General features: G+C 43.1%; 1 long non-coding RNA gene and 19 other non-coding genes across 20 annotated transcripts; all 20 read right to left on the reverse strand.

The window, feature by feature from the left end:
- Window positions 1-353: 353 nt before the first annotated feature.
- Window positions 354-425, reverse strand: trnae-uuc (transfer RNA glutamic acid (anticodon UUC)). The gene has a single exon. It is a non-coding gene; the product is annotated as a tRNA-Glu (tRNA).
- A 479-nt stretch (window positions 426-904) lies between these two features.
- trnal-aag (transfer RNA leucine (anticodon AAG)) lies at window positions 905-985 on the reverse strand. The gene has a single exon. It is a non-coding gene; the product is annotated as a tRNA-Leu (tRNA).
- Window positions 986-1,973: 988 nt separating this feature from the next.
- trnal-uag (transfer RNA leucine (anticodon UAG)) lies at window positions 1,974-2,055 on the reverse strand. Its single transcript has one exon. It is a non-coding gene; the product is annotated as a tRNA-Leu (tRNA).
- A 2,656-nt stretch (window positions 2,056-4,711) lies between these two features.
- LOC109198361 (uncharacterized) lies at window positions 4,712-5,899 on the reverse strand. Its single transcript, XR_002059192.2, has 3 exons — window positions 5,839-5,899; window positions 5,081-5,193; window positions 4,712-4,769 (listed from the first exon to the last, which is right to left on the reverse strand). It is a non-coding gene; the product is annotated as an uncharacterized LOC109198361 (long non-coding RNA).
- A 562-nt stretch (window positions 5,900-6,461) lies between these two features.
- Window positions 6,462-6,533, reverse strand: trnae-uuc (transfer RNA glutamic acid (anticodon UUC)). The gene has a single exon. It is a non-coding gene; the product is annotated as a tRNA-Glu (tRNA).
- Window positions 6,534-7,013: 480 nt separating this feature from the next.
- On the reverse strand, window positions 7,014-7,095 carry trnal-aag (transfer RNA leucine (anticodon AAG)). Its single transcript has one exon. It is a non-coding gene; the product is annotated as a tRNA-Leu (tRNA).
- Window positions 7,096-8,079: 984 nt separating this feature from the next.
- Window positions 8,080-8,161, reverse strand: trnal-uag (transfer RNA leucine (anticodon UAG)). The gene has a single exon. It is a non-coding gene; the product is annotated as a tRNA-Leu (tRNA).
- Window positions 8,162-8,881: 720 nt separating this feature from the next.
- On the reverse strand, window positions 8,882-8,953 carry trnae-uuc (transfer RNA glutamic acid (anticodon UUC)). Its single transcript has one exon. It is a non-coding gene; the product is annotated as a tRNA-Glu (tRNA).
- Window positions 8,954-9,433: 480 nt separating this feature from the next.
- Window positions 9,434-9,515, reverse strand: trnal-aag (transfer RNA leucine (anticodon AAG)). The gene has a single exon. It is a non-coding gene; the product is annotated as a tRNA-Leu (tRNA).
- A 988-nt stretch (window positions 9,516-10,503) lies between these two features.
- trnal-uag (transfer RNA leucine (anticodon UAG)) lies at window positions 10,504-10,585 on the reverse strand. The gene has a single exon. It is a non-coding gene; the product is annotated as a tRNA-Leu (tRNA).
- Window positions 10,586-11,314: 729 nt separating this feature from the next.
- trnae-uuc (transfer RNA glutamic acid (anticodon UUC)) lies at window positions 11,315-11,386 on the reverse strand. Its single transcript has one exon. It is a non-coding gene; the product is annotated as a tRNA-Glu (tRNA).
- A 480-nt stretch (window positions 11,387-11,866) lies between these two features.
- trnal-aag (transfer RNA leucine (anticodon AAG)) lies at window positions 11,867-11,948 on the reverse strand. The gene has a single exon. It is a non-coding gene; the product is annotated as a tRNA-Leu (tRNA).
- A 1,786-nt stretch (window positions 11,949-13,734) lies between these two features.
- trnae-uuc (transfer RNA glutamic acid (anticodon UUC)) lies at window positions 13,735-13,807 on the reverse strand. The gene has a single exon. It is a non-coding gene; the product is annotated as a tRNA-Glu (tRNA).
- Window positions 13,808-14,288: 481 nt separating this feature from the next.
- On the reverse strand, window positions 14,289-14,370 carry trnal-aag (transfer RNA leucine (anticodon AAG)). The gene has a single exon. It is a non-coding gene; the product is annotated as a tRNA-Leu (tRNA).
- Window positions 14,371-15,357: 987 nt separating this feature from the next.
- trnal-uag (transfer RNA leucine (anticodon UAG)) lies at window positions 15,358-15,439 on the reverse strand. Its single transcript has one exon. It is a non-coding gene; the product is annotated as a tRNA-Leu (tRNA).
- A 723-nt stretch (window positions 15,440-16,162) lies between these two features.
- On the reverse strand, window positions 16,163-16,234 carry trnae-uuc (transfer RNA glutamic acid (anticodon UUC)). Its single transcript has one exon. It is a non-coding gene; the product is annotated as a tRNA-Glu (tRNA).
- A 478-nt stretch (window positions 16,235-16,712) lies between these two features.
- On the reverse strand, window positions 16,713-16,794 carry trnal-aag (transfer RNA leucine (anticodon AAG)). Its single transcript has one exon. It is a non-coding gene; the product is annotated as a tRNA-Leu (tRNA).
- Window positions 16,795-18,589: 1,795 nt separating this feature from the next.
- trnae-uuc (transfer RNA glutamic acid (anticodon UUC)) lies at window positions 18,590-18,660 on the reverse strand. Its single transcript has one exon. It is a non-coding gene; the product is annotated as a tRNA-Glu (tRNA).
- Window positions 18,661-19,139: 479 nt separating this feature from the next.
- Window positions 19,140-19,221, reverse strand: trnal-aag (transfer RNA leucine (anticodon AAG)). Its single transcript has one exon. It is a non-coding gene; the product is annotated as a tRNA-Leu (tRNA).
- Window positions 19,222-20,202: 981 nt separating this feature from the next.
- On the reverse strand, window positions 20,203-20,283 carry trnal-uag (transfer RNA leucine (anticodon UAG)). Its single transcript has one exon. It is a non-coding gene; the product is annotated as a tRNA-Leu (tRNA).
- Window positions 20,284-21,775: the final 1,492 nt, after the last annotated feature.

A 21,775-nucleotide genomic window follows, 5' to 3' on the forward strand; every position in this document is an offset into this window, starting at 1 on the left:
GCTCAGTTTCATCATTGTCGATATGCAACTTGTCATAACCACTGATCAACAGGCAGGATTACCATTCACAGAGAGTCAAGCATTGTAAGATGGTGAAAGATGAACCCTTAATTCCCCCTCCCTTGGTTTTTAAACCGTTTGCTTTCCACATAGACAGCCACCTAGACTCCCCTGCTTGTCCAGGATGTGTACATCTTCATCATTGAAAGTTACTGGACTGTAGAGTCCTGATCTGAACAGTTGGCTGTTTTATACCATGTGCTTAGCCAGAGGTTTGCTGCTTTGCCTGATGGTTGACTTCAGCCAGGATTAACGCAAAGAACACATTGGCTTTGGGCCACATTAAAGACATGTTCCCATACCGGGAGTTGAACCCGGACCGCCTGGGTGAAAACCAGGAATCCTAACCGCTAGACCATATGGGACTGGTTAAGTAGTGCGCCACTGTCACTGCCGTGTTCCTGGGTGAGAACCAGGAATTCTCATCGCTAGACTATATGGGAGTGCTCCACTGTCATGAAGTCAAGGACAGTCTTCTCACTCTGCAGCCTTGGTGAGACCAACATAGCAGCACCTTAATCAGTTCTCCAGCGGTTGCAGGTTCTGATCAAAAGCACTTTACAAGGGAGTGGACTGGACTTGAAGCACACTTGAGTGGCATGCGGGGAAGTCCACTAACTAGTCAGCGATGACACCGTGAATAAAAAGACACGAAATACATGCAAGTCGTAAACGACTTTACAGCACCATGACTAATATGGTTTGGAAGAATTGCTCTGGATGAGATTCCTGCATGTTTGGACTTGACAGACATTCTATAAAAGATTTGATTTCCACTGCAGCCCTTACAATTTATTGGCAGGGGATGGAGCCAAAACGAAAGAACATTGCCGCTAGAACACTATGGCAGCAGTGGGATTCGAACCCACGCCTCGAAGAGACTGGAGCCTTAATCCAGCACCTTAGACCGCTCGGTCATGCTACCATTGCGACCAAGAACCTCATCGCAAAAATCTAGACAGTAAAAATTGAAAAAGTGCAACACAAACTAGATGCCCAGAACATTCAGTAATGCTCTTACTGTTGTAGAAGAACATGTTTAATACTTGCCTGAATGTTTTTGGATACAATAGCATCTGCCTGCCCTGGTTAAAATCTTATTGCAGCAATAGGGTTTCAACCCACATGTATGAGGAGCCTGGAGTCTGAACCCAGATCCGTAGACCACACAACCTAACACCTTACAATGCGGTGGACTTGAAGCACACTTGAGTGGCATGCGGGGAAGTCCACTAACCAGTCAGTAATGAGACTGTTAATAAAAAGACATGAAACATCTGCACGTTATAAATGACTTTTGCAGAAGAATTTCTTTTATTTATGTATAATCACATTATTTTATTGTATAATACCTTGGTGCCGCTGGATTTTAGCATGTCTCTCACACTCATACTGGTAACAGATGGTATGTCAGGAAGTTGGAGGGAAGCATTCACACACAAAGGACCCAGAGTGGGTGGGGGGAGTCTTTTGTCTCTTTCTCCACTGTAAGAGGTAGCAAGGGAGTGTGAAACTTTCTTTGGGGGTGGGGGGGACCAAAGGTGTGAAACAGCTGTGTACTGCCTTTTGTTCCTGTAAGAGGTATTTAACTGAAGGCCATGCTAGGCTCAGTTACGGACACTGCCCATTGTTTGCCCCGCGATGATGCATTCCCTCACCAAGCTTGGTGTCTCTTCTTGTTTTTATTAAAGAATGCTAGCTACCGATCACCGCTTGTCTGCAGGCTTTATTGAATGGACAACTTCCACAACACTTAACAGCACCCTGACTAAAGTGGTTTGGAAGAATTGCTCTTGATAACATTCCTGCATGTTTGCACTTGACAGACATTCTGTAACAGATTTGATTTCCACTGCATCCCGTAGAATTTATTGGTAAGGCATGGGACAAACACAAAAAGAATCTGAAGAGCATGGCAACAGTGGGATTCAAACCCACGCCCCCGAAGAGACTGGAGCCTAAATCCAGCACCTTAGACCGCTCGGTCATGCTACCATTGCGAGTAAGAAGCTCATTGCAAAAATCTAGACAGTAAAAATTGAAAAAGTGCAACACAAAATAGAACCCCAGAACATTCAGTAATGCTCTTACTGTTGTAGAAAAACATGTTTAATACTTTTTGGATACAAAAATATCTGCCTATTCTGGTTAAAATCTTATTGCAGCAATGGGATTTCAACCCACATGTGTGAGGAGACTGGACTCTTCACCCAGATCCGTAGACGACACAACCACACTACCGATACAGCAGCGAAATATTAGAGCTTGAAAATGTGCAATACAAAGTGGAACGAGTCTCCCCAACTTTATAAACAGTACATGTACATAATACCCCAAACTGTTCATCAACCCTGATTAACAATGGGCTCTTGGCTCAGTTTCATCATTGTCGATACGCAACTTGTCATAACCACTGATCAACAGGCAGGATTACCATTCACAGAGAGTCAAGCATTGTAAGATGGTGAAAGATGAACCCTTAATTCCCCCTCCCTTGGTTTTTAAACCGTTTGCTTTCCACATAGACAGCCACCTAGACTCCCCTGCTTGTCCAGGATGTGTACATCTTCATCATTGAAAGTTACTGGACTGTAGAGTCCTGATCTGAACAGTTGGCTGTTTTATACCATGTGCTTAGCCAGAGGTTTGTTGCTTTGCCTGACGGTTGACTTCAGCCAGGATTAACGCAAAGAACACATTGGCTCCCAGATAGCAAGGAAACATTGAAACAATGTTGAGTCAATATCAGGCGACGTCATTGAAGCAACGTTGAAGTGTGACGTTGACCCAACATCACTCTTGCACCCATTTTTAACGTTGAAACAACGTCAGGTTTTGATGTTGAATCAATGTTGAAACCTGACATTGATTCTATGTTATATTTTCTAACACTGTTGACATTGAAACAATGTCAGATTCTGATATTGAAACACTGTTGAGCTATGGTATTGATTTTCCACCTCTTTCGTACAGTTGCTTTTTATTGAAAAAAAACAAAAAAACAAAAAAGGTCAATAGACATGTATCATTTGCAAAATACTTTATTAAAAGACAAAGTTTCCTATTTACATTTCTATGTTTCACGTCACTTTTTATTATTTACTCCGGGATGGGGATGGATGATGTGCGTCCTGTGCGCCACCCGTACGATCTGGAGCATATCTGAGCCATTTCTGGACTGCTTGAGCAAAGACCAACTCAGACATAGAGTTCGCCCCTACCTGCTGCGCCAGGCCATCTAGGACAAAAATAGACACACACACAAAAAAAACAAAGACAAAAAAAGGGAATTAGAGCACATGAATAAGCTCTTGTTAATTGTCTTCAGCAGGGAGAAAGTATGTAAACTCCTAGGCTGATAAACATGAAAGTCACCAGGCGGAAATCAGCAAACTGCCGCATTTGATTCCCAAAGAGCTATAAGCTGAAAATGTGATATGTCTTAGCATGGTGTGCCGTGTATCCTTTACAAAAAAAAAAAAAAAAAAAAGAAAACATGGGTCCTCGGGCTGTACAAAGTGTACAACCCGAGGACAAAACAAGCCGAAGACCAAAGACTCCATCTCCAGATTAACCGGACATGAAAGTCTTGTCATTAAGAAAGACAAAGTAATATAGCAAAAAACAGACATAGGAAATGTGAAACGCACCCAGCACATCAATTGATCCCTTTATTGTTCACTTTAGGCTCATAAAACTACAATAAATGTTAAAACTTACCAAATATGCATCTGCACAGCGCTGTCTCTTTAAATGCCCTTTTTTGCTTTGTCTGGTCCTTGGTTTTTTCCCTGCCCAGTTGAGTACAGAGGCCAGCTCCTTTGTAATGGCATAAACCATTACACAGCGGACTCGCACCTCCAGTGTGGTCCAGCAGCACCAATCAACGCAAAGCGTCTCACCTATAGACACATTTTATGAGATGGAATTAGCGTGTCTCATGTCTTAAATGTGTATGCAAGTGCTTGTGTGTTTACTTCATGTAATTGATGATAGAAACATGTCATTTAGTTTTCCCTAAAGCCTGATTTTCAAGTCATACAAAGAATAAACCAAAGTATTGGCAGTACAATGTATTTCTATTCCCTTTTGTTGGATATTCATTTGTTAGTTCTTGTAACTGCTAAAAGTGTTTACTAGTTTTTGCCTGTCACATATATTTGTCATATCATGTAAACTGTGAAATTCCAAGATTTTCAAACTTGCCTTGTAATAGTGGCCTCACAGAGTCTCTGGAATCTACAAGAAAAAAAAAAAATCACAACAAGATGACATTCAGGAGTATAAATTGTTTTTTTTTTTAGATAAGAGTACAATGACATTGTGATGCAGCTTTAAAACTTTTTTAAAAGCATACCATCTATAGGGAAGACATCAGACTCTGCATGCTGGCGAGATCGCAAAGCTGTGTCGGCTTGTGCCGGAGTGGCGAAAGGTGCCGGAAGCTGGGTGGGGCATTATGATGGTTGCTATCAGTGGGCTGGGGGGCAGACTGGAGTGATGAGGGCTGTTTAGAAAAAGATAATTTTTTAAGTATTTAAGAATACAGACAACTTGTCAAAAAAGTTTCCTCGTGTCAGACACAGATATGTACACAGACACTAGACAGTATTTTATTACCTGGTATTTTCACTCGAGGGGCCTGGGGAAACCGTTTTTTTGTAGGCTGCTCATCCTCTGAGTCCGTATATGTGTACAGGGGATTTGGTCTAAAGAAAAGAAATTAAAAACGGTCTTAAGTAATTGTAAATATGCTTTTGGCATATTGTTTCCTAAAGTTAGTTTGATTTCTAACAACACACACAGGAAACAGAGACGTGCAAGAAGGTACAGTATACAATGAATTTTTGAAGTGCACAAGTGTACACGACTTTGCATTTTTAAAAAGTTTACAAACTTCCACTTTTTGGACTATATTATGTGGTGATATTGCAGTATGCAAGCACCACAGATATGTATAAAAGACAAGATCATAAATTCTTAACAATCAAAGATATGTTTGTGAATAAAAAGGTTTTACTTGTGCTTTCTTTTAAGACTGGTCCGGGTTTTCTTTTTCGGACTTAAGGTCAGACGTATCACAGCGTTCACGTGGATATCTCTGAAGACTGCGTTCTGCTTCGTGAAATGTGCCTGGAAATACAAACACAATGTACGGCCAGACATACATTACGTGTGGACAAAAGGTGCAAACGCATAGAAAAACCAGCGGTTTCAAAAATACGCTGGTACGTGTGGACGTAGCCTTATTCATTATTCAAGGCACAAACAGAAAGTCATGTACGCGTGCAACGTAAAGTTAGGTGACCGTGCAACGTACAGTCACGTGAGCATGCCGCGTGAGCATTCAAACTGAGTCTAAAGTTTTCGTTTCCGAATGGAAGCGGGTGCTCTCCAATCATCAAAAGTAACAAAGTCATTGAACACGTTTATACAGTTAACTTTACGTTTATCAATCATATATCACAGATTTAGAATTTTTTGTAGTACTAAGCAACTACAGAGCGAAAGTCTGGGTCAAGCGCCGAGGCCACGGCAAGAACAAAGGAAAACTCGAAGCGTTAAAGCTAGCTTTGTAAGGCAATATAACGAAGAAATTATGAAACGAAAATGTTAGGGCAATTTATTTGTTGCCGGATTGTAAGAAGTAGACACAATTTCCGGCTCGTAAATAACAGTAAAAAACTCGTTAATGTACAACATTAACGAGTTTTTTACTGTTATTCAAATGCAAACATGGAAATAACGAGTAGGAAAAAAAAAATCATTCATTCTTACCTTATACTAATCGTGGTGCAGGCCAGTGCAGTGCATGACCTGATGCCTCCTCCGGTCAATTCCGCTGAGAGTAAATCAAATGTCCCGCTCTACTGTAGAAGACAATGAATACCGGGGGGATGTACCAATGTGAGAGGGGTGCTGCGGAATAGTCCAAGTGATCGCTGCTTTAATTTCGGTCAACTATACATAAATTGCACGTAGACACGATTTTTTAAAGCTGGTGAACTAGACCAAGTCATTGATAACAAATGAACAATAAATCTACTTTCTCTGGTACTTTATACCTGATCAGTTGCAATGCAATTTAATGCTCAACTACAAATCGATGGTTTTTGATGGTGACCGGAGCCGAATGATCGTCAACTATAAATAGACGTTTTCTCAACGTTGTTGTTGTCACCTGGTCGACTATAAATAGATCAAATATCAATGACAAAAAAACAACGGTGAATCAACATCGTTACAACGTCTCTATAGTAAGACCGTCGGTTTACCACAGTATTTCAATGTTGTTACAACATTGGCATTTCAACCCCGACCATATACGACGGTTTGGATGAAAAATCAACATAGATTCAATGTCGTCTTGCTATCTGGGTTTGGGCCACATTAAAGACATGTTCCCATACGGGGAGTTGAACCCGGACCGCCTGGGTGAAAACCAGGAATCCTAACCGCTAGACCATATGGGACTGGTTAAGTAGTGCGCCACTGTCACTGCCGTGTTCCTGGGTGAGAACCAGGAATTCTCATCGCTAGACTATATGGGAGTGCTCCACTGTCATGAAGTCAAGGACAGTCTTCTCACTCTGCAGCCTTGGTGAGACCAACATAGCAGCACCTTAATCAGTTCTCCAGCGGTTGCAGGTTCTGATCAAAAGCACTTTACAAGGGAGTGGACTGGACTTGAAGCACACTTGAGTGGCATGCGGGGAAGTCCACTAACTAGTCAGCGATGACACCGTGAATAAAAAGACACGAAATACATGCAAGTCGTAAACGACTTTACAGCACCATGACTAATATGGTTTGGAAGAATTGCTCTGGATGAGATTCCTGCATGTTTGGACTTGACAGACATTCTATAAAAGATTTGATTTCCACTGCAGCCCTTACAATTTATTGGCAGGGGATGGAGCCAAAACGAAAAGAACATTGCCGCTAGAACACTATGGCAGCAGTGGGATTCGAACCCACGCCTCCGAAGAGACTGGAGCCTTAATCCAGTACCTTAGACCGCTCGGTCATGCTACCATTGCGACCAAGAACCTCATCGCAAAAATCTAGACAGTAAAAATTGAAAAAGTGCAACACAAACTAGATGCCCAGAACATTCAGTAATGCTCTTACTGTTGTAGAAGAACATGTTTAATACTTGCCTGAATGTTTTTGGATACAATAGCATCTGCCTGCCCTGGTTAAAATCTTATTGCAGCAATAGGGTTTCAACCCACATGTATGAGGAGCCTGGAGTCTGAACCCAGATCCGTAGACCACACAACCTAACACCTTACAATGCGGTGGACTTGAAGCACACTTGAGTGGCATGCGGGGAAGTCCACTAACCAGTCAGTAATGAGACTGTTAATAAAAAGACATGAAACATCTGCACGTTATAAATGACTTTTGCAGAAGAATTTCTTTTATTTATGTATAATCACATTATTTTATAATACCTTGGTGCCGCTGGATTTTAGCATGTCTCTCACACTCATACTGGTAACAGATGGTATGTCAGGAAGTTGGAGGGAAGCATTCACACACAAAGGACCCAGAGTGGGTGGGGGGAGTCTTTTGTCTCTTTCTCCACTGTAAGAGGTAGCAAGGGAGTGTGAAACTTTCTTTGGGGGTGGGGGGGACCAAAGGTGTGAAAACAGCTGTGTACTGCCTTTTGTTCCTGTAAGAGGTATTTAACTGAAGGCCATGCTAGGCTCAGTTACGGACACTGCCCATTGTTTGCCCCGCGATGATGCATTCCCTCACCAAGCTTGGTGTCTGTTCTTGTTTTTATTAAAGAATGCTAGCTACCGATCACCGCTTGTCTGCAGGCTTTATTGAATGGACAACTTCCACAACACTTAACAGCACCCTGACTAAAGTGGTTTGGAAGAATTGCTCTTGATGACATTCCTGCATGTTTGCACTTGACAGACATTCTGTAACAGATTTGATTTCCACTGCATCCCGTAGAATTTATTGGTAAGACATGGGACAAACACAAAAAGAATCTGAAGAGTATGGCAGCAGTGGGATTCGAACCCACGCCCCCGAAGAGACTGGAGCCTAAATCCAGCACCTTAGACCGCTCGGTCATGCTATCATTGCGAGTAAGAAGCTCATTGCAAAAATCTAGACAGTAAAAATTGAAAAAGTGCAACACAAAATAGAACCCCAGAACATTCAGTAATGCTCTTACTGTTGTAGAAAAACATGTTTAATACTTTTTGGATACAAAAATATCTGCCTATTCTGGTTAAAATCTTATTGCAGCAATGGAATTTCAACCCACATGTGTGAGGAGACTGGACTCTTCACCCAGATCCGTAGACGACACAACCACACTACCGATACAGCAGCGAAATATTAGAGCTTGAAAATGTGCAATACAAAGTGGAACGAGTCTCCCCAACTTTGTAAACAGTACATGTACATAATACCCCAAACTGTTCATCATCCCTGATTAACAATGGGCTCTTGGCTCAGTTTCATCATTGTCGATACGCAACTTGTCATAACCACTGATCAACAGGCAGGATTACCATTCACAGAGAGTCAAGCATTGTAAGATGAACCCTTAATTTCCCCTCCCTTGGTTTTTAAACCGTTTGCTTTCCACATAGACAGCCACCTAGACTCCCCTGCTTGTCCAGGATGTGTACATCTTTATCATTGAAAGTTACTGGACTGTAGAGTCCTGATCTGAACAGTTGGCTGTTTTATACCATGTGCTTAGCCAGAGGTTTGTTGCTTTGCCTGACGATTGACTTCAGCCAGGATTAACGCAAAGAACACATTGGCTTTGGGCCACATTAAAGACATGTTCCCATACCGGGAGTTGAACCCGGACCGCCTGGGTGAAAACCAGGAATCCTAACCGCTAGACCATATGGGACTGGTTAAGTAGTGCGCCACTGTCACTGCCGTGTTCCTGGGTGAGAACCAGGAATTCTCATCGCTAGACTATATGGGAGTGCTCCACTGTCATGAAGTCAAGGACAGTCTTCTCACTCTGCAGCCTTGGTGAGACCAACATAGCAGCACCTTAATCAGTTCTCCAGCGGTTGCAGGTTCTGATCAAAAGCACTTTACAAGGGAGTGGACTGGACTTGAAGCACACTTGAGTGGCATGCGGGGAAGTCCACTAACTAGTCAGCGATGACACCGTGAATAAAAAGACACGAAATACATGCAAGTCGTAAACGACTTTACAGCACCATGACTAATATGGTTTGGAAGAATTGCTCTGGATGAGATTCCTGCATGTTTGGACTTGACAGACATTCTATAAAAGATTTGATTTCCACTGCAGCCCTTACAATTTATTGGCAGGGGATGGAGCCAAAACGAAAAGAACATTGCCGCTAGAACACTATGGCAGCAGTGGGATTCGAACCCACGCCTCCGAAGAGACTGGAGCCTTAATCCAGCACCTTAGACCGCTCGGTCATGCTACCATTGCGACCAAGAACCTCATCGCAAAAATCTAGACAGTAAAAATTGAAAAAGTGCAACACAAACTAGATGCCCAGAACATTCAGTAATGCTCTTACTGTTGTAGAAGAACATGTTTAATACTTGCCTGAATGTTTTTGGATACAATAGCATCTGCCTGCCCTGGTTAAAATCTTATTGCAGCAATAGGGTTTCAACCCACATGTATGAGGAGCCTGGAGTCTGAACCCAGATCCGTAGACCACACAACCTAACACCTTACAATGCGGTGGACTTGAAGCACACTTGAGTGGCATGCGGGGAAGTCCACTAACCAGTCAGTAATGAGACTGTTAATAAAAAGACATGAAACATCTGCACGTTATAAATGACTTTTGCAGAAGAATTTCTTTTATTTATGTATAATCACATTATTTTATTGTATAATACCTTGGTGCCGCTGGATTTTAGCATGTCTCTCACACTCATACTGGTAACAGATGGTATGTCAGGAAGTTGGAGGGAAGCATTCACACACAAAGGACCCAGAGTGGGTGGGGGGGGTCTTTTGTCTCTTTCTCCACTGTAAGAGGTAGCAAGGGAGTGTGAAACTTTCTTTGGGGTGGGGGGGACCAAAGGTGTGAAAACAGCTGTGTACTGCCTTTTGTTCCTGTAAGAGGTATTTAACTGAAGGCCATGCTAGGCTCAGTTACGGACACTGCCCATTGTTTGCCCCGCGATGATGCATTCCCTCACCAAGCTTGGTGTCTCTTCTTGTTTTTATTAAAGAATGCTAGCTACCGATCACCGCTTGTCTGCAGGCTTTATTGAATGGACAACTTCCACAACACTTAACAGCACCCTGACTAAAGTGGTTTGGAAGAATTGCTCTTGATAACATTCCTGCATGTTTGCACTTGACAGACATTCTGTAACAGATTTGATTTCCACTGCATCCCGTAGAATTTATTGGTAAGGCATGGGACAAACACAAAAAGAATCTGAAGAGCATGGCAACAGTGGGATTCGAACCCACGCCCCCGAAGAGACTGGAGCCTAAATCCAGCACCTTAGACCGCTCGGTCATGCTACCATTGCGAGTAAGAAGCTCATTGCAAAAATCTAGACAGTAAAAATTGAAAAAGTGCAACACAAAATAGAACCCCAGAACATTCAGTAATGCTCTTACTGTTGTAGAAAAACATGTTTAATACTTTTTGGATACAAAAATATCTGCCTATTCTGGTTAAAATCTTATTGCAGCAATGGGATTTCAACCCACATGTGTGAGGAGACTGGACTCTTCACCCAGATCCGTAGACGACACAACCACACTACCGATACAGCAGCGAAATATTAGAGCTTGAAAATGTGCAATACAAAGTGGAACGAGTCTCCCCAACTTTGTAAACAGTACATGTACATAATACCCAAACTGTTCATCAACCCTGATTAACAATGGGCTCTTGGCTCAGTTTCATCATTGTCGATACGCAACTTGTCATAACCACTGATCAACAGGCAGGATTACCATTCACAGAGAGTCAAGCATTGTAAGATGGTGAAAGATGAACCCTTAATTCCCCCTCCCTTGGTTTTTAAACCGTTTGCTTTCCACATAGACAGCCACCTAGACTCCCCTGCTTGTCCAGGATGTGTACATCTTCATCATTGAAAGTTACTGGACTGTAGAGTCCTGATCTGAACAGTTGGCTGTTTTATACCATGTGCTTAGCCAGAGGTTTGTTGCTTTGCCTGACGGTTGACTTCAGCCAGGATTAACGCAAAGAACACATTGGCTTTGGGCCACATTAAAGACATGTTCCCATACGGGGAGTTGAACCCGGACCGCCTGGGTGAAAACCAGGAATCCTAACCGCTAGACCATATGGGACTGGTTAAGTAGTGCGCCACTGTCACTGCCGTGTTCCTGGGTGAGAACCAGGAATTCTCATCGCTAGACTATATGGGAGTGCTCCACTGTCATGAAGTCAAGGACAGTCTTCTCACTCTGCAGCCTTGGTGAGACCAACATAGCAGCACCTTAATCAGTTCTCCAGCGGTTGCAGGTTCTGATCAAAAGCACTTTACAAGGGAGTGGACTGGACTTGAAGCACACTTGAGTGGCATGCGGGGAAGTCCACTAACTAGTCAGCGATGACACCGTGAATAAAAAGACACGAAATACATGCAAGTCGTAAACGACTTTACAGCACCATGACTAATATGGTTTGGAAGAATTGCTCTGGATGAGATTCCTGCATGTTTGGACTTGACAGACATTCTATAAAAGATTTGATTTCCACTGCAGCCCTTACAATTTATTGGCAGGGGATGGAGCCAAAACGAAAAGAACATTGCCGCTAGAACACTATGGCAGCAGTGGGATTCGAACCCACGCCTCCGAAGAGACTGGAGCCTTAATCCAGCACCTTAGACCGCTCGGTCATGCTACCATTGCGACCAAGAACCTCATCGCAAAAATCTAGACAGTAAAATTGAAAAAGTGCAACACAAACTAGATGCCCAGAACATTCAGTAATGCTCTTACTGTTGTAGAAGAACATGTTTAATACTTGCCTGAATGTTTTTGGATACAATAGCATCTGCCTGCCCTGGTTAAAATCTTATTGCAGCAATAGGGTTTCAACCCACATGTATGAGGAGCCTGGAGTCTGAACCCAGATCCGTAGACCACACAACCTAACACCTTACAATGCGGTGGACTTGAAGCACACTTGAGTGGCATGCGGGGAAGTCCACTAACCAGTCAGTAATGAGACTGTTAATAAAAAGACATGAAACATCTGCACGTTATAAATGACTTTTGCAGAAGAATTTCTTTTATTTATGTATAATCACATTATTTTATTGTATAATACCTTGGTGCCGCTGGATTTAGCATGTCTCTCACACTCATACTGGTAACAGATGGTATGTCAGGAAGTTGGAGGGAAGCATTCACACACAAAGGACCCAGAGTGGGTGGGGGAGTCTTTTGTCTCTTTCTCCACTGTAAGAGGTAGCAAGGGAGTGTGAAACTTTCTTTGGGGGTGGGGGGACCAAAGGTGTGAAAACAGCTGTGTACTGCCTTTTGTTCCTGTAAGAGGTATTTAACTGAAGGCCATGCTAGGCTCAGTTACGGACACTGCCCATTGTTTGCCCCGCGATGATGCATTCCCTCACCAAGCTTGGTGTCTTTCTTGTTTTTATTAAAGAATGCTAGCTACCGATCACCGCTTGTCTGCAGGCTTTATTGAATGGACAACTTCCACAACACTTAACAGCACCCTGACTAAAGTGGTTTGGAAGAATTGCTCTTGATAACATTCCTGCATGTTTGCACTTGACAGACATTCTGTAACAGATTTGATTTCCACTGCATCCCGTAGAATTTATTGGTAAGGCATGGGACAAACACAAAAAGAATCTGAAGAGCATGGCAACAGTGGGATTCAACCCACGCCCCGAAGAGACTGGAGCCTAAATCCAGCACCTTAGACCGCTCGGTCATGCTACCATTGCGAGTAAGAAGCTCATTGCAAAAATCTAGACAGTAAAAATTGAAAAAGTGCAACACAAATAGAACCCCAGAACATTCAGTAATGCTCTTACTGTTGTAGAAAAACATGTTTAATACTTTTTGGATACAAAAATATCTGCCTATTCTGGTTAAAATCTTATTGCAGCAATGGATTTCAACCCACATGTGTGAGGAGACTGGACTCTTCACCCAGATCCGTAGACGACACAACCACACTACCGATACAGCAGCGAAATATTAGAGCTTGAAAATGTGCAATACAAAGTGGAACGAGTCTCCCCAACTTTGTAAACAGTACATGTACATAATACCCCAAACTGTTCATCAACCCTGATTAACAATGGGCTCTTGGCTCAGTTTCATCATTGTCGATACGCAACTTGTCATAACCACTGATCAACAGGCAGGATTACCATTCACAGAGAGTCAAGCATTGTAAGATGGTGAAAGATGAACCCTTAATTCCCCCTCCCTTGGTTTTTAAACCGTTTGCTTTCCACATAGACAGCCACCTAGACTCCCCTGCTTGTCCAGGATGTGTACATCTTCATCATTGAAAGTTACTGGACTGTAGAGTCCTGATCTGAACAGTTGGCTGTTTTATACCATGTGCTTAGCCAGAGGTTTGTTGCTTTGCCTGACGGTTGACTTCAGCCAGGATTAACGCAAAGAACACATTGGGCCACATTAAAGACATGTTCCCATACGGGGGAGTTGAACCCGGACCGCCTGGGTGAAAACCAGGAATCCTAACCGCTAGACCATATGGGACTGGTTAAGTAGTGCGCCACTGTCACTGCCGTGTTCCTGGGTGAGAACCAGGAATTCTCATCGCTAGACTATATGGGAGTGCTCCACTGTCATGAAGTCAAGGACAGTCTTCTCACTCTGCAGCCTTGGTGAGACCAACATAGCAGCACCTTAATCAGTTCTCCAGCGGTTGCAGGTTCTGATCAAAAGCACTTTACAAGGGAGTGGACTGGACTTGAAGCACACTTGAGTGGCATGCGGGAGTAGTCCACTAACTAGTCAGCGATGACACCGTGAATAAAAAGACACGAAATACATGCAAGTCGTAAACGACTTTACAGCACCATGACTAATATGGTTTGGAAGAATTGCTCTGGATGAGATTCCTGCATGTTTGGACTTGACAGACATTCTATAAAAGATTTGATTTCCACTGCAGCCCTTACAATTTATTGGCAGGGGATGGAGCCAAAACGAAAAGAACATTGCCGCTAGAACACTATGGCAGCAGTGGGATTCGAACCCACGCCTCCGAAGAGACTGGAGCCTTAATCCAGCACCTTAGACCGCTCGGTCATGCTACCATTGCGACCAAGAACCTCATCGCAAAAATCTAGACAGTAAAAATTGAAAAAGTGCAACACAAACTAGATGCCCAGAACATTCAGTAATGCTCTTACTGTTGTAGAAGAACATGTTTAATACTTGCCTGAATGTTTTTGGATACAATAGCATCTGCCTGCCCTGGTTAAAATCTTATTGCAGCAATAGGGTTTCAACCCACATGTATGAGGAGCCTGGAGTCTGAACCCAGATCCGTAGACCACACAACCTAACACCTTACAATGCGGTGGACTTGAAGCACACTTGAGTGGCATGCGGGGAAGTCCACTAACCAGTCAGTAATGAGACTGTTAATAAAAAGACATGAAACATCTGCACGTTATAAATGACTTTTGCAGAAGAATTTCTTTTATTTATGTATAATCACATTATTTTATTGTATAATACCTTGGTGCCGCTGGATTTTAGCATGTCTCTCACACTCATACTGGTAACAGATGGTATGTCAGGAAGTTGGAGGGAAGCATTCACACACAAAGGACCCAGAGTGGGTGGGGGGGTCTTTTGTCTCTTTCTCCACTGTAAGAGGTAGCAAGGGAGTGTGAAACTTTCTTTGGGGGTGGGGGGACCAAAGGTGTGAAAACAGCTGTGTACTGCCTTTTGTTCCTGTAAGAGGTATTTAACTGAAGGCCATGCTAGGCTCAGTTACGGACACTGCCCATTGTTTGCCCCGCGATGATGCATTCCCTCACCAAGCTTGGTGTCTGTTCTTGTTTTTATTAAAGAATGCTAGCTACCGATCACCGCTTGTCTGCAGGCTTTATTGAATGGACAACTTCCACAACACTTAACAGCACCCTGACTAAAGTGGTTTGGAAGAATTGCTCTTGATAACATTCCTGCATGTTTGCACTTGACAGACATTCTGTAACAGATTTGATTTCCACTGCATCCCGTAGAATTTATTGGTAAGGCATGGGACAAACACAAAAAGAATCTGAAGAGCATGGCAACAGTGGGATTCGAACCCACGCCCCCGAAGAGACTGGAGCCTAAATCCAGCACCTTAGACCGCTCGGTCATGCTACCATTGCGAGTAAGAAGCTCATTGCAAAAATCTAGACAGTAAAAATTGAAAAAGTGCAACACAAAATAGAACCCCAGAACATTCAGTAATGCTCTTACTGTTGTAGAAAAACATGTTTAATACTTTTTGGATACAAAAATATCTGCCTATTCTGGTTAAAATCTTATTGCAGCAATGGGATTTCAACCCACATGTGTGAGGAGACTGGACTCTTCACCCAGATCCGTAGACGACACAACCACACTACCGATACAGCAGCGAAATATTAGAGCTTGAAAATGTGCAATACAAAGTGGAACGAGTCTCCCCAACTTTGTAAACAGTACATGTACATAATACCCCAAACTGTTCATCAACCCTGATTAACAATGGGCTCTTGGCTCAGTTTCATCATTGTCGATACGCAACTTGTCATAACCACTGATCAACAGGCAGGATTACCATTCACAGAGAGTCAAGCATTGTAAGATGAAATGAACCCTTAATTCCCCTCCCTTGGTTTTTAAACCGTTTGCTTTCCACATAGACAGCCACCTAGACTCCCCTGCTTGTCCAGGATGTGTACATCTTCATCATTGAAAGTTACTGGACTGTAGAGTCCTGATCTGAACAGTTGGCTGTTTTATACATGTGCTTAGCCAGAGGTTTGTTGCTTTGCCTGACGGTTGACTTCAGCCAGGATTAACGCAAAGAACACATTGGCTTTGGGCCACATTAAAGACATGTTCCCATACCGGGAGTTGAACCCGGACCGCCTGGGTGAAAACCAGGAATCCTAACCGCTAGACCATATGGGACTGGTTAAGTAGTGCGCCACTGTCACTGCCGTGTTCCTGGGTGAGAACCAGGAATTCTCATCGCTAGACTATATGGGAGTGCTCCACTGTCATGAAGTCAAGGACAGTCTTCTCACTCTGCAGCCTTGGTGAGACCAACATAGCAGCACCTTAATCAGTTCTCCAGCGGTTGCAGGTTCTGATCAAAAGCACTTTACAAGGAGTGGACTGGACTTGAAGCACACTTGAGTGGCATGCGGGGAAGTCCACTAACTAGTCAGCGATGACACCGTGAATAAAAGACACGAAATACATGCAAGTCGTAAACGACTTTACAGCACCATGACTAATATGGTTTGGAAGAATTGCTCTGGATGAGATTCCTGCATGTTTGGACTTGACAGACATTCTATAAAAGATTTGATTTCCACTGCAGCCCTTACAATTTATTGGCAGGGGATGGAGCCAAAACGAAAAGAACATTGCCGCTAGAACACTATGGCAGCAGTGGGATTCGAACCCACGCCTCCGAAGAGACTGGAGCCTTAATCCAGCACCTTAGACCGCTCGGTCATGCTACCATTGCGACCAAGAACCTCATCGCAAAAATCTAGACAGTAAAAATTGAAAAAGTGCAACACAAACTAGATGCCCAGAACATTCAGTAATGCTCTTACTGTTGTAGAAGAACATGTTTAATACTTGCCTGAATGTTTTTGGATACAATAGCATCTGCCTGCCCTGGTTAAAATCTTATTGCAGCAATAGGGTTTCAACCCACATGTATGAGGAGCCTGGAGTCTGAACCCAGATCCGTAGACCACACAACCTAACACCTTACAATGCGGTGGACTTGAAGCACACTTGAGTGGCATGCGGGGAAGTCCACTAACCAGTCAGTAATGAGACTGTTAATAAAAAGACATGAAACATCTGCACGTTATAAATGACTTTTGCAGAAGAATTTCTTTTATTTATGTATAATCACATTATTTTATTGTATAATACCTTGGTGCCGCTGGATTTTAGCATGTCTCTCACACTCATACTGGTAACAGATGGTATGTCAGGAAGTTGGAGGGAAGCATTCACACACAAAGGACCCAGAGTGGGTGGGGGGGTCTTTTGTCTCTTTCTCCACTGTAAGAGGTAGCAAGGGAGTGTGAAACTTTCTTTGGGGGTGGGGGGACCAAAGGTGTGAAAACAGCTGTGTACTGCCTTTTGTTCCTGTAAGAGGTATTTAACTGAAGGCCATGCTAGGCTCAGTTACGGACACTGCCCATTGTTTGCCCCGCGATGATGCATTCCCTCACCAAGCTTGGTGTCTCTTCTTGTTTTATTAAAGAATGCTAGCTACCGATCACCGCTTGTCTGCAGGCTTTATTGAATGGACAACTTCCACAACACTTAACAGCACCCTGACTAAAGTGGTTTGGAAGAATTGCTCTTGATAACATTCCTGCATGTTTGCACTTGACAGACATTCTGTAACAGATTTGATTTCCACTGCATCCCGTAGAATTTATTGGTAAGGCATGGGACAAACACAAAAAGAATCTGAAGAGCATGGCAACAGTGGGATTCAACCCACGCCCCCGAAGAGACTGGAGCCTAAATCCAGCACCTTAGACCGCTCGGTCATGCTACCATTGCGAGTAAGAAGCTCATTGCAAAAATCTAGACAGTAAAAATTGAAAAAGTGCAACACAAAATAGAACCCCAGAACATTCAGTAATGCTCTTACTGTTGTAGAAAAACATGTTTAATACTTTTTGGATACAAAAATATCTGCCTATTCTGGTTAAAATCTTATTGCAGCAATGGATTTCAACCCACATGTGTGAGGAGACTGGACTCTTCACCCAGATCCGTAGACGACACAACCACACTACCGATACAGCAGCGAAATATTAGAGCTTGAAAATGTGCAATACAAAGTGGAACGAGTCTCCCCAACTTTGTAAACAGTACATGTACATAATACCCAAACTGTTCATCAACCCTGATTAACAATGGGCTCTTGGCTCAGTTTCATCATTGTCGATACGCAACTTGTCATAACCACTGATCAACAGGCAGGATTACCATTCACAGAGAGTCAAGCATTGTAAGATGGTGAAAGATGAACCCTTAATTCCCCCTCCCTTGGTTTTTAAACCGTTTGCTTTCCACATAGACAGCCACCTAGACTCCCCTGCTTGTCCAGGATGTGTACATCTTCATCATTGAAAGTTACTGGACTGTAGAGTCCTGATCTGAACAGTTGGCTGTTTTATACCATGTGCTTAGCCAGAGGTTTGTTGCTTTGCCTGACGGTTGACTTCAGCCAGGATTAACGCAAAGAACACATTGGCTTTGGGCCACATTAAAGACATGTTCCCATACGGGAGTTGAACCCGGACCGCCTGGGTGAAAACCAGGAATCCTAACCGCTAGACCATATGGGACTGGTTAAGTAGTGCGCCACTGTCACTGCCGTGTTCCTGGGTGAGAACCAGGAATTCTCATCGCTAGACTATATGGGAGTGCTCCACTGTCATGAAGTCAAGGACAGTCTTCTCACTCTGCAGCCTTGGTGAGACCAACATAGCAGCACCTTAATCAGTTCTCCAGCGGTTGCAGGTTCTGATCAAAAGCACTTTACAAGGGAGTGGACTGGACTTGAAGCACACTTGAGTGGCATGCGGGGAAGTCCACTAACTAGTCAGCGATGACACCGTGAATAAAAAGACACGAATACATGCAAGTCGTAAACGACTTTACAGCACCATGACTAATATGGTTTGGAAGAATTGCTCTGGATGAGATTCCTGCATGTTTGGACTTGACAGACATTCTATAAAAGATTTGATTTCCACTGCAGCCCTTACAATTTATTGGCAGGGGATGGAGCCAAAACGAAAAGAACATTGCCGCTAGAACACTATGGCAGCAGTGGGATTCGAACCCACGCCTCCGAAGAGACTGGAGCCTTAATCCAGCACCTTAGACCGCTCGGTCATGCTACCATTGCGACCAAGAACCTCATCGCAAAAATCTAGACAGTAAAAATTGAAAAAGTGCAACACAAACTAGATGCCCAGAACATTCAGTAATGCTCTTACTGTTGTAGAAGAACATGTTTAATACTTGCCTGAATGTTTTTGGATACAATAGCATCTGCCTGCCCTGGTTAAAATCTTATTGCAGCAATAGGGTTTCAACCCACATGTATGAGGAGCCTGGAGTCTGAACCCAGATCCGTAGACCACACAACCTAACACCTTACAATGCGGTGGACTTGAAGCACACTTGAGTGGCATGCGGGGAAGTCCACTAACCAGTCAGTAATGAGACTGTTAATAAAAAGACATGAAACATCTGCACGTTATAAATGACTTTTGCAGAAGAATTTCTTTTATTTATGTATAATCACATTATTTTATTGTATAATACCTTGGTGCCGCTGGATTTTAGCATGTCTCTCACACTCATACTGGTAAGATGGTATGTCAGGAAGTTGGAGGGAAGCATTCACACACAAAGGACCCAGAGTGGGTGGGGGGTCTTTTGTCTCTTTCTCCACTGTAAGAGGTAGCAAGGGAGTGTGAAACTTTCTTTGGGGTGGGGGGGACCAAAGGTGTGAAAACAGCTGTGTACTGCCTTTTGTTCCTGTAAGAGGTATTTAACTGAAGGCCATGCTAGGCTCAGTTACGGACACTGCCCATTGTTTGCCCCGCGATGATGCATTCCCTCACCAAGCTTGGTGTCTCTTCTTGTTTTTATTAAAGAATGCTAGCTACCGATCACCGCTTGTCTGCAGGCTTTATTGAATGGACAACTTCCACAACACTTAACAGCACCCTGACTAAAGTGGTTTGGAAGAATTGCTCTTGATAACATTCCTGCATGTTTGCACTTGACAGACATTCTGTAACAGATTTGATTTCCACTGCATCCCGTAGAATTATTGGTAAGGCATGGACAAACACAAAAGAATCTGAAGAGCATGGCAACAGTGGGATTCGAACCCACGCCCCGAAGAGACTGGAGCCTAAATCCAGCACCTTAGACCGCTCGGTCATGCTACCATTGCGAGTAAGAAGCTCATTGCAAAAATCTAGACAGTAAAAATTGAAAAAGTGCAACACAAATAGAACCCCAGAACATTCAGTAATGCTCTTACTGTTGTAGAAAAACATGTTTAATACTTTTTGGATACAAAAATATCTGCCTATTCTGGTTAAAATCTTATTGCAGCAATGGATTTCAACCCACATTGTGAGGAGACTGGACTCTTCACCCAGATCCGTAGACGACACAACCACACTACCGATACAGCAGCGAAATATTAGAGCTTGAAAATGTGCAATACAAAGTGGAACGAGTCTCCCCAACTTTATAAACAGTACATGTACATAATACCCAAACTGTTCATCACCCTGATTAACAATGGGCTCTTGGCTCAGTTTCATCATTGTCGATATGCAACTTGTCATAACCACTGATCAACAGGCAGGATTACCATTCACAGAGAGTCAAGAATGAGAGTCAAGCATTGTAAGATGGTGAAATGTACCCTTAATTCCCCCTCCTTCGTTTCAAGATGGTCATTTACTTTTCACATAAACAGCCACCTTGACTCTACTGAACCCAACTATTTGGGGAACAGCAGTCTGAGATATTGATGATATGGTACTGTAATGTCTTTAGATAAGATTGGGTCTAATTATTGAACACTTTGTATGTGAGGAGATAATTTTTCAGGCCAATGAAGAGAAGTCGGAATTGAGAATTGGCCGTCTCTCCTTTAGTCCATATCATTAATGCAAATTAATCTGACTAACATAAATAGAAAAAAAAAGTATGCAACATGGAAAAATACACCAATACTCAACTAAAGCCCACATGAGAAAAACTCCTCCTAGGAGGGGTCACTTCTCAAGCCTCTTGATTTCCCAAAACAAAGTGTAACCTGATACACTCCATTTCTCCCCTCTCAGTGAAACGGCTTGTCATTCACCTTGACATACAAAAACACACCAAGACAGACAATGGATCAGAAAAACTCTGCTGTTCAGTCTGTCTGGATCTACTGAAGGATCCAGTGACTATTCCCTGTGGACACAACTACTGTATGAGCTGTATTAGAGTCACTGGAATAAAGAGGATCCAAAGGAATCTACAGCTGTCCTCAGTGCAGAAAAATCTTCATACCGAGGCTGCTCTTTGTGAAAACACTATGTTAGCAGAGTTAGTAGAGGACTTGAAGACACCTGGAATCCAACCTGCGTCAGCTGATCTCTGCTATGCTGGACCTGAAGATATTTCCTGTGATGTCTGCACAGGAAAGAAGCTGAAACAGTGAAGTCCTGTCTGGTATGTTTGGTTTCTTACTGTGAGCAACACCTCCAGCCTCACTATGACTCCTCTGCCTTTGACAGTCACAAGCTGGTCAAACCATCCAACAGGCTGAAAGGGAACATCTGTTCAACTCACAATGAGGTAATGAAGATGTTCTGCCGTACTGATCAAAAATGTATCTGCTATCTCTGCTGTGTGAATGAACATAAAGACCACAAC

Source organism: Oreochromis niloticus, unplaced genomic scaffold (assembly GCF_001858045.2).
Source record: "Oreochromis niloticus isolate F11D_XX unplaced genomic scaffold, O_niloticus_UMD_NMBU tig00001090_pilon, whole genome shotgun sequence".
NCBI lineage: Eukaryota > Metazoa > Chordata > Actinopteri > Cichliformes > Cichlidae > Oreochromis > Oreochromis niloticus.